The sequence below is a fragment of the Lucilia sericata genome, unplaced genomic scaffold, assembly GCF_015586225.1.
Source record: "Lucilia sericata isolate MDLA Ls3-8-SP2 unplaced genomic scaffold, ASM1558622v1 Contig000323F_arrow, whole genome shotgun sequence".
In the NCBI taxonomy this organism is placed as follows: domain Eukaryota; kingdom Metazoa; phylum Arthropoda; class Insecta; order Diptera; family Calliphoridae; genus Lucilia; species Lucilia sericata.
Window position 1 is genome coordinate 211,096 of NW_023994346.1, and position 14,763 is coordinate 225,858.

Here is a 14,763-nt window from a genome sequence, read left to right on the forward strand (position 1 = left end):
AAAAATACGAATACAGCGATAAAATTCTGCATAAACAAGTTTCCTACGAACCAAAATCTCTTTACCAAATTTTATGAGGATCCGTTCATAACTGACCCAACCCCTTATATATGGTCCCATTTAAGATTATTAATGGCTTAATATTTATAGAAAAGGAAATCTTCCTACCAAATTTGATGAGGATCGGTCAATCAAATAACCCCTCTTGCAAAAAAACAGTTTGTGGTTATAAAAATTGAACAAAAACATTTTTTTTTTTAAACTAATATTTTTAATTCGGAAGAGCTCGGTTCATAGTTGACTTAAGAACTCATTAAAAGCCCTTCTCCATGTATGTATCACCCTGAGGTTCATATTTATATCGATATACTAATGATAAAAAGTCAACATAAAACTTATAAATGAGATAAAAACAAAAGCATAGATTCAAATATATCACAGTTTATTTACAAGGGAATATTCCTTTCACGGTATACGATTTGATGGTGGGCATATAAGATTCGGCATAGCCGAATATAACACTCTTACTTGTTCATATTAAAAATGGTTTTTTGGTAGAAAATTTAAATGATCGTTTCTTTTTTAGTGATATTGCAAAAGATTATTTATGAAAAAAGGGAGATTTTAATTATCGCTATTATTCCCTTGAAATTTTAATTTTTAAGTAAAAACTTTCATTAATGTAATTCTAAAAACTTTTTGCAGTATTTGCAGCTTTTAAAAAATTTTATATATTTTTAATATATTATGTAAAGTCTGTAGCACTTCCTAAAAATAAAAATTAAATTCCTTCACATAAATTAAAAAAAAAATAAAAATTTTAAAGCCAAAAAATTCCCCTAAAAAGTAAATGAAAAAAAATATACACACTTAAATACTCAAGATAAATCTATACACACAAAAAAACCAAAATACATTTTGAAAATTAACGATTAACAAGGAAATGACAAATGATGTTGTTATTTTCATTTTCATAGCTCCCGTTGTTGGTAACGTTCTTTACTACCCCACTAAGAAGTAAAAGAAAGACAAAGTATTTGTCTCTAAAACAGCAGCAGCAGCAATAGCAAAAACATGCTGATTAGCTGGCTTAAAGGAAGTTAAAATGATTGATAGAAATCTGATTTGATTTAAACAGACATTCAAACAAATCAAAATAAAGGTAAAATCGTTTTATTTGCAATTTTGTAAATCATCAGGGAACGCCTTCAGTAGACAGATTTTTAAAACAAGTAGCAAATATTTGAAAAATAAAAGGGGAAAGTGTAAAACTTTTCAAGGACCAAACCATTTTTATCTATACAACAAAACGAAATGATGTCATTGCGTTATATAGTATTTGAATTAAAACGCAATTTTATGAATAATTGCGATTTAACCCATGAGCAAATAGAATCTATAGATTAGTTTTCTTTTGTAAATACATATTTCTACTTTTGCTTTCTTTTGTCAAATATATGAATTATAATCAACATCCTTTGAACGTTTCTAAATGTTTTTGTATAATAAAGTTGTAGTAAAAAAGCGGAAACCGGAAATGGGAACGGATGCTTTTTACAAACATATCAGAGCGCAAAAATCAAATTGGTTGCCATTTAAAAATTACTCTTATGAGTTCACAGAAACATACATACATACATACATACATACATACATACATACATACATACATACATACATACATACATACATACATACATACATACATACTAACAACGTAGTATACAAAATTTACATTGACATGTGAGTCAAATAAATGTATGTAAACAAATTCTCTTCTTAGGTTTTTGTTAACAAAAAAAACTAAAACGTTTAACAGAAAAAAAAAAATATCAAAACAAAAACATTTCTGAAGACTTTCAAGAAGCCAATATTTGTGGAGACAGTTTTATTGTTTAGCTTTTTGTCTTTGGCCAAGTTAAAGCAACAATTGTGATTGGGAACAGTTTGCTGTCATGTTTACAGCAACAGAGAGTAAATATTTTTGAGAGAGAGAACGGTTATGTGTGAGAATAATAAAGAAACTAGTGATAAAACTCGTTGCTGTTTTTTGACATTTGTGTAGCTATTTTGGTGCTTTATTTAGCATATAAATGTACTTAAATTAACATTGAATTAAAATTGTTTAAAAAATAGATTTATGATTATAAGGAGTGAGCTAGAAAAAATTATTACAATTTATTTTAACAATTTGTTGACAAAAAAGTGAATTTATAGAAGAGAGGTTATATGTAGAAAAGTGGAAATATCGGTTATCATTATAAATTTTCATCGTAATACTAATGTTTATAAGTGAATTATTGATATTCAAGTAATTTTCTGAAGGGAACTTTGTATGGGGGATAGCGTCAAATGGGACTCAAAAGCCTATTCTTGGGGGCTAGGTGAGATAATGAACCGATTTTAACCATCAATAGGCTTCGTCCTTAGGTCAAAAGAAACGTTTGTGCCAAATTTCATCAAATTATCTTGCGACATGTAGTCATAGTCGTAGTCATAGCTAAATCGATTCAGAAAATATTTCTGAGCCGATTCGTATTCTTTAAGTGTAAAGCTAATAGTTCTATTATTCTATTTCTATATTCCTAAAGTCGGACATATCCTGGCACATATTTCCTTTGTTCTTTAATTCTTTTTCTACAGGAGTCATAGGCCGAAGTTCTGAACAGTTTTGTGGTTTTGCCTCTCGTGCTACAAAATTGTTTTTATTGTTTAAATACCACTTAAAAGTCATTTTCCTTAGTGGCATGTTGTCAAATCGGACATTCTGAATTGTATAAAGATAGACAAACTCCGTAATAGACATTTCTGTATTTATCGAGCCTGATGTCACAAATGATTGGATTCTATTACTACAACTGCAAATGGTTTGCCACACAAGAAACATCATGGGGAATTTTGTTTTATTATTCTTGAATATTACCTAGGCCATCAGTCACAGAAAAATATTGACCCAGAAGTTGTGAAAAGTCTCTCAATCCAAAAGTTTCATCTTCCATCACATAACAAGTATATTTTGTATAAAATTTAAACAAATTTTTTGCTTTTGAGTTCTTTACCGAATTAATCTGGAACTTCTGAACTTTAACTCAGCTTTAGCTTTGGCTCCGCGCACAAAAGAATCAAAGCATTTAACTTTACGAGCTGTTTTTCCAATGGAAGTACTCTTTGGAACAGTGGTTCGACTTAGTTTGCCTTATCAATATCTGCTAGATCAATATCTGGTCACTTTAGCCACATATCCGAATATAGATTTCACCGTGTATCGGTCATTTAACCAGCATTTTTTCCCACGATGTTGAGTTTAAACCACCCATGAGCACACTGAAGGACATCTACAATAAACGGGACAAGACAAAGTGCGAAACTCTGCCCTGCGAGCTACCGATTTCCGTGGTACAAAATTATATGGCTTTCTGGTTTGAAACCAGGTCAAATCATTATAAGGAATGGCCGAAGATAGTATATTTGACAGTACAAGTTTATAGTCCCGACAGACTGGAGATACTGGAAACACCTCTTTTCACCCGGAATGCAATCACACCAAGATAGGAGATGTTCATCAAAGTAACATGCCCCTTGAGGGATTTACACACATAATATAGCATTGTCTTATAAGATTTTTGTACTTTTATCCACCGATCCTATATTCGAGTGGTACTACATGTCTATGATTTTTTTATCCGTTCTCGTTGACAGCAAGATTATATGGTTGTCTGGTTCAACCCCAGGTCAAATCATTATAAGGAAAGGCCTAGGATATATTTGACACTAGCACCAGGATATATTTGACACTAGCACCTCTTTTACCCCGGATTACAATCACATCAAGGTGGGGGAAGTTTATCGTCCAATGTTCAGAATCTTAGTTTGCAGGACTTATATCCTTTGACCTTTCCAATCAGTGTGCCTGAGGAATGTAATATTTGAAATAACATTGCTTCCAAGATAGTTTGGTCTAACTTTCAGCGATTCACTGTCCTCTCCGCAAGCTCTACATTGGTTTGAATCCATTGGTCTAATTTTGATTAGTTGTATCCATAAACCGGTGTGTCTATTCAGAATACGTACCATTATACTAACCTCGGTCTTATTCATTCTGAAGTGATTTCTCGTTATCCTTTTTTTGGAGTCATCTAAATAACATAATTTTTTTGATACAATCACCCTTAAGAAGTGATAGGGAAAAAACGCTAAATTAACAACACCTAAAAACTGTTGGCTGGTCGACTGTGACTGGAAAAACTCAACACACTCTTGCATTTCGCAAACAAATTCAAACATTTCAGTCTTTACGCGTACGTTGAAGGCATATAACGTATTTGTGTTCGATTACGCATTGCATTGTATAACATTTACGTTTTTCTTTCGCAAAAGAAACCTACACACAGTGGAGTGGTGAATTACCGAAATAAAAATCGAAACAAATACACCACACAAAAGAAGTGAGAGCAAAAACCCAGAGACTCACTCACCCAAAACAAATCAGAAAATATTTTTAAAAAGCATCACACTCAGAAAACAACTAATAGTTGTTGTAAATACAAGTAGAATGTGATGATGTACGTAGCACGGGTTCTAAATTCAGTTGCACGGTGACTTGCAGTAAAAGCGGGTCTTGTTTTTTGACGCATTTTCTTAAAAATAATCAAAAATAACGTGTAAACGCGAAGCGTGTATAATATTAATGACGGTCGATTTGTTATTGGAATAAATATGAAAAATTATATTTTGCTTTTAGTATAACAAATAAAAACGCGTGTGAGTGTTGTGACAAAATTATACAAAATAAAAGGAAGTTATAAATTAAAAAAAATAATTAAAACAAAATTGTAGTTAAAAAGAAAATATTGAAAATTTAAAAGTGCTTTAAGGCAAAATAATTGAAGTATAAAAATTGAATTGAAATTTTTATTGAAAAAAATTATTGAAAAAAGGTAAATTGAAAATCTAAAAGTTTTTTTTTGTTTGTTATAAAAGAAAAATCCAGTTTTAAGTTGCAAGTTTTGTTTTTGTGCTGCTGTGTTTTGCAATAAAATAGAAGCAGAATTATGTGATGAATTTATTGTTGTGTAATGAATGAAACGAGGAAGGAAAAATGAAAACAAAAAAAAAATCCTTGTATTTTGGCACAAACTAAACCAAGGGTGGATTACTTACAAAAGAATGGTGGTATATAAATAAAATGAAGAAAAATATATAAAGAATAATAAAATAAAAACAAAATCAGTTAGTAAGAAGAAGTTTATTACATATTTATTTACTACTATACAACAGCAATAAAAAAATCCCCTTTTATTTAAAAAGGACGAAGTTTTGTATGTCCTTTTAAAAACAGCTTTTAAAGTTAACAGCTAATTTTTATGGAAATTTAATTATTTACTTTAAGAAATTACAAACATTTAAATCAATAGATAATTTGAAATTATTTTAACAAATGTTGGTCATAAGATTAAGCAAATTCCTTAAATTTTATTTTGAAACTCACACGCATACTTGAAAACACTTTTTGAAACTTGAGTTGGAATCATTGTACTTTAACAAGAATCTGATGCAGACCTTCCTTCCTTACAACCGCCCGTCCGTCCGTCAGTCAGTCATTGAGGCAACATCAGTAGCCACTTCAGCACTTGCAACATCAACAGCATTTATTTATTTTTTTTAAATTTTTTCCATCTTCAATATATTTTTTTTTTGCCATTTTTGCAAGCATCATCATAGCACAGTTGCCCAAGTGCCTGACAATGGGTTTTTTTTCCCTACTTCTCCTTTCCTACTCAATGAAATGCTGTTTCTTGTTTTAATTTTTTTGTTTGTTGGTTTTGCTGCACATGGTTTTAGCGGGTGTTATAGAGGCTCAAGTCAGTTGAGATTTTTTATATAAATTTTTTCCTTCAATATTTTGCAATTTTGGAGCGGATGGTGTGGGCGCCATATGAACTATGTACATATATATGTATAATTGTATATATTTCAACTATACATATTGAAAATTTTTGTGTGTTAAAAGTTTGGGTTCTTTTCATATTATTTAGCTTATAAAATTTTTTTCCTTTCATTATTATGATTACAAGTGTTAAAGCCACTTGATTTTGAAGAAAAAAAAAGAAATATACAATTTTAAGTAGTAATATGGTATGTGTGAATAAGTGGTTATTAAAATGTAGAATAAAATATGAATTTATATTTGGACAAAAATTTTGTGGGGAAAATGGCAAAAGTTGGTAGTACAAGTGTGTGATGATGAAGTGTTGAATGTGTGGCACAATTGATATGAAAAATTGTGTTATTAAAAATGCGTTATATGTATATTTGCAACAAGTATTTTAGAGTATTATATACAATATTTTTTCTTTCATAATGACAGACAGCAGTCGACCTCGTTTTAAAGTGGTTTGTTAAAAAAAATTTTCACGCCTTAAGTGTTGCTTTTAACTTGTGAGTGAGGCTGATTGAAGAATAAAAAAAGTTTCAAAGTAAATATTTATTTAAAATGTCCTTATTTATGGAAATGGAAATCAAAAAAATTTATTTTTAATTTATAGAATATTATTTAGTTTATCGAAAATTTTCTATAAATTTAAAATCTGAAGAAAATTCTTGATAATTTTTCAATTTTAACTTATAAACTTACTCACCCAAAACAAATCCGAATTTTTTTTTTTAAAAAGCATCACACTCAGCAAACAACTAATAGTTGTTGTAAATACAAGTAGAATGTGATGATGTACGTAGCACGGGTTCTAAATTCAGTTGCACAGTGATTTGCAGTAAAAGCGGGTCTTGTTTTTTTGAAAATAAAGAAATATCGAAAATTTCCTATAAAATTAAAATCTGCAGAAAATTCTTGATAAATTTTAAATTTCAAAAATTTTAACTTATAGAAAATATCGGAGTAATTTTTAATTTTTAGAAAACTGAAAAAAATAATTTAAAAAAAATGTATGTAAAAATTTTGTAAAAAAATTTTTTAAAAATATTTAATTTATGGAAAATTTTCGGAACATTTTTTATTTATACATAGACAATTTAAAATATTTGGATAAGTTTTTAATTTAAATTTTTAGAAAATTTAAAAAAAAATCTGTATTTAGAAATGATTAAAAACTTAAATTTTATAAAATTTTTGATAAATTGTTAATTTGAAATTTTTACAAAATTTTAAAAATTTTAATTTTTAGGGAAATTTAAAAAATTTCAAATTTTGGAAAATTTTTAGAAAATTTTAAAAATTTAAATTTTTAAGAAATTTTAAAAATTAAAATTATTTGAAAATTTTAAAAATTAATTTTTTTAGGAAATTTTAAAAATTTAAATTTTTAAGAAGTTTTAAAAATTGAAATTTATAGAAAATTTTCCTAAAATTTAAAATCTTTATAAAATTTTAAAATTAAAATTTTTATAAAATTCTAATGTTTAAAAAATTTTAAAAATTTTAATTTTAAAATTCCAATTTTTTGAAAATTTAAAAACTTTAAATTTATAAAAATATTGAACTTAAATAGTTTTTAAAAAACTTTAAATTTCTATATTTTTTTGGAAAATTTTCAGTCTGCAAAGAATTCTTGAAAAATGTTTTTATTTTTAGAAAATTTTCGAAATTTTTTAATTAATAGAAAAATTCCGATTCATTTTGTATTTAAATAGTAAATTTATAGAAAAAGTGTTTAACTTAAGAATTTTATAAATTTAAATTTTTTAAAAAAATTTGACTTTAGATTATACATTTTTTAGCAAAATTTTTAATTTCTATAACATTTTACATAAATTTTTAATTTAAAAAACTATTTTAGCAAAATTTAAATTAAAAATAAATTTGTATAAAAGTTTTAAATTAAATTAAATATATTAATTCTAAAAGTTCTCTTCAGAATAAAGTTCTATTACAAATTTTGAAAAATTAAAACTTTTTATGAAAATTTTCTATTAATTCTTTTTTTTTATCCAATTAATACAAACTTATGAAAAAGTACAAAGTTCTTATAGATGATTTTCGTTTAACTTCATTATAAAGAATTAAAATTTAATCGATTTTAAATAGCCGATGAAACAAATACGACACTTGTTAGGGATTCACCTATGGACCCCTAAAACAACTGAGGTATTTCGAAATCGCATTACAACATCTCCTATCTACACTTTTGATTGCAATACAACTTAAATAAACTTATCTAATTCAAACAATTATACTGCATTATGTAAAGTTAAAGTAAATAACTACACAGAGGAAAAAAAGCCGTTTTAAAATTATACACGTCTGGTACCAAATTGACACCAAAGTGTTTATAATTTTTCAATAACAACTGTTGTCAAAGTATGTACGAAAAGTTGTCAAACTATTAATATAAAAAATACACTACGTTATCAAATCAACAAAAACTTATGTGTTACCAAAATGACAACGTTATGTTGTCAAACAGAACGTTGCGTAATGGAAATGACAATAATGCGTTGTTGCAATGACAATGATTCGTTGTCAAAATTACAACGGTAGTTGTATACACATCCATTGTCTAAATATTAACAAACGTGATAAGCTCACCTTTGACGTATTTTCCTCTGTATAAAGCCAATTATTAAACGCTACCTTAGGCCGTTCCATAAATTTCCAATCTTTTTGCAAAATTCTCAAAATATCACATTTTAATAAACATACCTCTACTAGGTACTTCCTTGACTACCGTCAGTGGGTGAAATTTTTTTATTATTTTAACATTTATTACACATTTGTCTGTCATTTGCAAATTACAATCTTTTCACATTTACATTATTATACTTAAACATAAAATTCTCTTCATTTCTTGTATTGTTTTTGTAATTCTACTTAATTCATTGTTGTTGTTTTCTTCATACAACATTTAAATTATTCTCATTTAATTTTGTGTGTCTGAAATTGTTGTAAAAAAAAAATACGAGCAGTATAACTTGTATCAGTACTTGGGTACGTACTACTTACACAGAAATCTTGCACATTTGCACAACGACATTTATGTCGTTGGTATAAATAAAATCCAGCTGTGATTTAATTGTCCTCCATAGAACAAACTCGAAAAATGAAAAAGAAGAAGTAAAAACCTTCACTTGTTTTAATAACACTTGACAAAAAATTATTTTAAATAATTGTCTTATTGTTTTACATTTGCTTTCAACAACGTTCATTGTACCCCATACTACATCATACTTTTAAACGCTAGAATTTATTTTAAACATCTTCTAGCCACCTCTGAAATATAAAATTTTTTATCTCAATCCCTGAGTTTGTAGAATCGCTAAAGTCAAGCCAACGACATCAATGTAAAATGTTGATGAAGATGATGCAGCAGCAGCAGCGTTGTGGATGCTCCTACTTTTCTTCTCTTTTTTCATGAATTTTACCTAAAATACTTGTAGTAGAAGTACTACTTTTAAAAAATTGTGAAAATATTGTGCAAAAAAAAAAAAATAATAAATAAATAAAAGCATAACATTGTAAAAAGTCTGTCATGGTGAGGGAGCCAGAGTGAGAGTTAGAGGTAAACACAGTTTTTTTGACACAGATTGTTGTCTGTCATTTATTACATTCATGTCATGCCATTAAATGTTGGAATAACAACAACAGCGACAAAAAAAGTAAGCCAAAAATTAAACAAATACAAAAAATATATACATACATATTCACTTTTCCTTTTTATAAAATTTCACATACATACTTACAATACTTATGGTATTGTACCCTGAGTTTAATCGATTTGAATCTACAAGTATGATTTTAATTCAGGACGGAAGTGTGAAAAGTTAAAGATTTGCCTAGTTTTTCAAGGTCTTAGATTCAAAAAAAAAAAAAAAAAACATTGCAATCGATTCGAATTTGAATAAAATTTAACTTAAAGTTTTTGATCGATATCTTAATATGGTCCCAAGTGTATTCGGTTTTTATGCTGATCAGGCCCACATACCAGCTTGAGATATCTGGTCATAAAAGGTTATTCTGGTTCGAATGTCTGAAAAATAGAGGGAATCTGCTTTCTCTATGGATACCACACTGGAGGGCCATATCTGGACTCAGACAGATGTAGTGTTTAAGCAGGCTATCAAAAAAAGATCTCATGGGATTACTATGGATCAAAGGAGGCGATTGCTATAACAATGAGGAAATAGAAGAGCCTGTGTCTCTGTATCTAGTGTGAGATTTTCAGACACTATAACTCCATATTTAGCCTCAGACAAATGAAGAGTTTTATGTCGCTGTAAATATGGATTTCTTAAAAGATTTATTCACCCTATCGCCAATCAAAATTATACGTGACATACGTTTGCACTTTAATCGTTAATTTTCTTTTTTGATGATATTTTGTTCTATTTTTTTAAGATTAACGATATCCGTCGGTGGTTCGAAGCTGGAACCTTCGAAGATTTAGATAGATTAAGTTGAGTTTTTATTGGTACCCCAGCAGTAAAAGTTTAAGATCTTTTATGGTGACCGTGTCCACCGGTATAAAGTACGAGTTTATATGGTCTCCACCAGGGCATAATCTCAATATTTTACGGTCTCCATCAGTCAAAAGTAACCTCACTTTGAGGTAAAACGAAAGCACGCAGTTAATGGAGACAACGCATAACTTTGAACTGCAATATGAAGTAATCAGGCTTGGATGGTAATGACTACATTTTCAATTGCAATTACATTTTAAGTAATTGTAATTGAAACTTTACCAATTACAAGTAATTGTAATTGGAAAAACAACAATTGCTTATTGTTCAATAACATATTACAAGTAATTGTAATTGACCATGTAATGAATTACTTTGTGTAATCATTACCAACCATGCCTGGAAGTACTACATTACACCAGTGCGAATTAGACGTAAAACTTTCGAAAGCCAAGCATCAAACTCGAGCCTGGCCTTAAAAAATAATGACGATGACGCGAGAGTTGTTCCCAAACCCAGATCTGAATTACGACTGATGCAATTTTGTAAACAATGAACAGCTGTTCTGAATAAAATCAACTATTGTGAATGAATTGTTCACGACAAGTTAACGATGGAAATTTTCTATTCGAGGGGAATGAAGTAATTGTAATTGGTACAATAATTTGTAATTTTAAGGGAACAAAAATTTCCCTTTTATTGGCCATAAGGGTGATTACTTTGTTCAATGTCTATGTCCATAGAGAAGACCTGGCCCACTAAAGAACCTGATTGTTTGCCATATGGGAGTCTTTTACTCGAGGTATATATTTTTTTTATTTTTTTTAAATCTGCATTGGAAAATATAGGATATTGAAGTCTGAGAGGTTGTTCGCTAATTGTGAACTCAAATTGTGATGTACAACTGATGCATGTGAGCAGTAGTCTTAGTGGCCCCTTGAAATAATATATACGAAATATTAAAAAATCATAATAGTAGAAAAAACTGGTTCAATCTACCTGGTACCTAAAATATTTTATAATTCATAAACAACATAAATTGTTCACTTAAAAAATTTTCTTAAATTTCCGTTCATCCATAAAATTGTTGAAGTGGCGTTTCATAAATCAAAAAAAAAAAAAGTACTTCAGATTTAAAGCGGTTATAAACCAACATGACATTGTAAATAATATATTTCAAGAAGTAACACTTGTCAATTTAAAAAATATTATGAAAAATTTAAACACTTCACTTTACCATAAAGAAAATTTTTAAAGTAAAATCTTTCAAAATGATACTTTGATTATAGATTTATTTATGCAAATCACAGTATTAGACAACATTTTTTTTTAACGTCATATAAGATATATAATAGGACAAATTTTTCGTTGAATCGAAATTAAGTAGATTCAGTTTTGAATTTTGAATTTGAAGTTGAGGAATCGAATCCCAAACGAATTTTTAATTTTTGAATTAATCGAATAAAATAAATAAAATTCTTAGGATATTAAAACTTTCAACTCAGCTCTCGTTGAAATCTCAGCAACCCACGGGCTTTATTAAAATTAGAACATTTTCTGCAAAAAGAAATTCTAAACTACAATTTTCTGCAGATGGAAATTGAAGATTCAAAAATTTTGCTCATGTTATTGTTTTGTTTCTAGTAAAGTGATTTTATTGTTGTAAACAACAAAAATTATTTCTAAAAAAAATCGAAAAGACAATAAATTTTTTAATGAGTTGCACAGAAACAAACAATAATACACAGACTACTACATCGTCAAGATACATTACAAGATTTTCAAACAGGAATTAACTGAAAAAATTTCTTAGAAATCAACAATTGTTTTCTTTTTTTATTATTATTTTACAAAACAATAAAACGCCATAGAAAGCAACAGTATTTGGCAAAACAACAATAATAAAATTAAAACAATAGCAAATAATAATAATTTAAATCAATGATAATTGTTGTTTTTTTGTTGATTTTGTTGAACTTAATGAAGAATGCTGGCTGGCTGGCTGGGCTGTAAAATATCTATTTAAAAATATAAAAAGAAGATGAGTTGATATTTCAGTTGTTAGTGTTAATGAAGATAAAACTGATGATTTCCATAAAGTTGTCGCTGTTGAATGAAGATGATGATGGCGTTGAAAATCATCACTTAGTTAATTAATGTTTATGAAAATGTATATACAAATAAGTGTTAAAATTTTATTTCAAATTATTTTCATAATATTTGTAATTTTTCTTTTCTATTTTCTTCTTGTGTTTATTTTTGCTTGTTGTTTTATTAATATTATTATATTTTTGTTTTCTTTTGTTGGAATGGCAAAAAAACAAAAATAAACTTTTTACTTAAATATCTTTAGGGAAATTAAGAACAATTTATCTTTCGGGAATTTTTGCAAATTAGTTGCAAATAAGTAGGAGTATTTTTGTGTAAATGATGAATAAACTTGAGAGATCTTTTAGATAATTCTTGTGTAGTAAGAAGGCTAATAGAATAATTATGAGTTGTGGGGTTTTTGTAGGCTAGTCAGAGGTGGGAGGACATAAGGGATATTAGAGTTTTGGTTTTAAATTTAAAGAAGTTTTGATGCATGAATTTGTAATTATAGTTCAAGATATTAAAGTTTAAAGCTTTCATGGTTTAAAAGTTTTCTTGGAATGAAAATAAAGATTTATCCAAACCAAAATATTTTCCTGCTAAAAAAAGTTATTCTGTGAAAAAGTTCTTAAGCAACATAATTTAGTTTTTAACAAAAAAAACTTTCTATTAAAGGAAAACCCCTTTCTACAAAGTACCGTTTTAGGTAAAATAAATGTTGCAAAAAAGCTTCTTATAAAAAAGAGATTTTGTCCATCTTTAACATTTTCCAAAAAACTATATAAAAATGCTTACAGAAAAGTATAAATACAAAAGCTTTTATATGAATATATAGAAATATAAACTATATAAACGTTTTTAGAAAAGCTTTATACATAAAAGCTTTAAAAAAAAAAAACTTTATGAAGAAAAGTTTTTTACAAAAATTCTTTATACAGAAAAGCTTTATAGGAAAGATCAATAACAAACATGATTTTTCGAAAAGCGTAATACAAAAAAAGCTTTTTAGCAAAGTTTAATACAAAAAAGACTTTTTAGGAATGTTTTATACAATAATGCGTTTTTAATAAAAGCCTTATAAAGAGCTTTTACGATATTTACAAAAAGTATTTTATTAAAAATCTTACTAAAAAATCTTTTTATAAAATAAATAACCGCATTTCAAAAAATCTTATTACAATTGTTTTTTAATAAAAGATTTAAAAGAATTCTTTAGCTTTATTCAATAAGGCGTTTTTCAGAAAAGCCTTAAAAAGTGCTTTTTAGAAAATATTTCGACAAAATGTTTTTTTATAAAAAGGATTTCTTACAAAAAATTTGTCTAACGTTTTCCAAAAACCTTATAAGGACAGTATTTAGGAAAAAGTACTACTAAAAAGCTTTTTTTTGAAAAATATTAAGAAACTTTTTCTTAGACAAACTTTTAGGATTTTATCAAAATAGTTGAGAAACTATTACAAACAAAAAGCTTTCATGTATTAATAAAATTCGTTTTTACAAAAAGAGCTTTTTTAAGTTTAAAATATTACATTTAATTATCATCTTTATACAGAAAGTTTTTTATAAAAAAGTTTCTTACAGAAAAGCTTTTTCCAAAAAAATTCTTACAAAAAAGTTTTTACAAAAATATTTCTTATAGAAAAGCTTTTTACAAAAATTTTTCTTACACAAAAGCTTTTTACAAAAAAGCTTAATATAAAAACTCTTTTAACAAAAGTTTTATTAAAAGAACTTCTTAGAAAAGATTCCTATAAATAGTTTTATTTATTAAAAATCTTGCTACAAAATAAATCATTTTATAAAAAAAGCTTTTTACAAAAAACTGGTCTAATTATTTACAAAGAGATAATAAGCTTTAAGACATATTTGTTTTAAGTTTTTCTTAGAATAACTTTAAAGATTTAAACTATACAAACAAAGCTTTTTAATAAAATTTGTTTTAACAAAAAGAGCTTTTACAAGTTAAAAACATTCCATTTAAAAGAATCCTTTAATTAAAAGACAATATTGTTCTACTTGTTGCCTTTAATTACATAAATTATATTTTTGTGCAATTAAACTTAGCTACTAGTATCCGACTGCCCTTCTTTAAAAAACTTTTCTCTTAGCCTTGTAATTATTTATTTAACCATTTCTTTTTGATTGACTTAAAGGTTAAATATATGTATGTATACCTTTGAAAGCTATTTACTTTACAGCTAACACAAGATAACTAAATATTGAAAATGGGATTAATTTAAGTATTTATTTATCTGATACTCC

At 27.2% G+C, this 14,763-nt stretch overlaps 1 protein-coding gene across 1 annotated transcript in view; it reads left to right on the forward strand.

Moving 5' to 3' along the window:
• Positions 1-4,310: 4,310 nt before the first annotated feature.
• The window catches only part of LOC119603644 (probable serine/threonine-protein kinase DDB_G0278901), a gene marked incomplete at its 3' end in the record, with an annotated part of 56,985 nt that continues 46,532 nt past the window's right edge, over positions 4,311-14,763 (forward strand). Inside the window, exon 1 of the mRNA XM_037955751.1 lies at positions 4,311-4,937. The remainder of the gene's footprint in view (positions 4,938-14,763) is intronic.